A 636-nucleotide genomic window follows, 5' to 3' on the forward strand; every position below is an offset into this window, starting at 1 on the left:
AAAATTTTACTTCCATTGCTAATTAGGGAAAAGAAAAGTTTGAAGGCAGAATGCCCACTCAGAAAGATAAAGGTACTGTTTGTTGATTGATTTCCAGGTAGAAAGCCAGAAGTTAGACCTCTAGCAACATGCTCAATTGAAAGGGAAATATGGCCAAGGGTAGATCTGATACAAATTAGCAGGTTTGTGTCTTTGGTTTGGTGCCTGTGCAATGAAATGGTAAGACCAGAGGCACCTGGGTGGGTCTGTGAGTTAGGCGTCCCTCTCTTGATTTCAGCTCAGGTCATGATCTCACTGTTTGTGAGTTTGAGCCCAGGGTCCGGCTCTGCACTGACAGTGTGGAGCCTGCTTGGGATTCTGTCTCCCTCTCTCTCTGCCTCCTCTCTCTCTTTCTCTCTCTCTCTCTCTCTCTCTCTCTCTCTCTCTCAAAAATAAATAAAAAAACATTTTTTTAAAACTGTAAGACCAGATTTGAGTTACAAATATTGAAAGGATCCTCCAACTGGACCTTTTATCAACAGATGTTCACAATTCATGTTAATACATAGCAATAAGCAAAATTATCAGTGGAGTCTATGTTAAATAATGCCTGTGACAAAGACAATGAACTAATCTATACATTTTCTGTATTTACAA

Source organism: Panthera onca, chromosome F2 (genome assembly GCF_046562875.1).
Source record: "Panthera onca isolate mPanOnc1 chromosome F2, mPanOnc1 haplotype 2, whole genome shotgun sequence".
Classification (NCBI taxonomy): Eukaryota; Metazoa; Chordata; class Mammalia; order Carnivora; family Felidae; genus Panthera; species Panthera onca.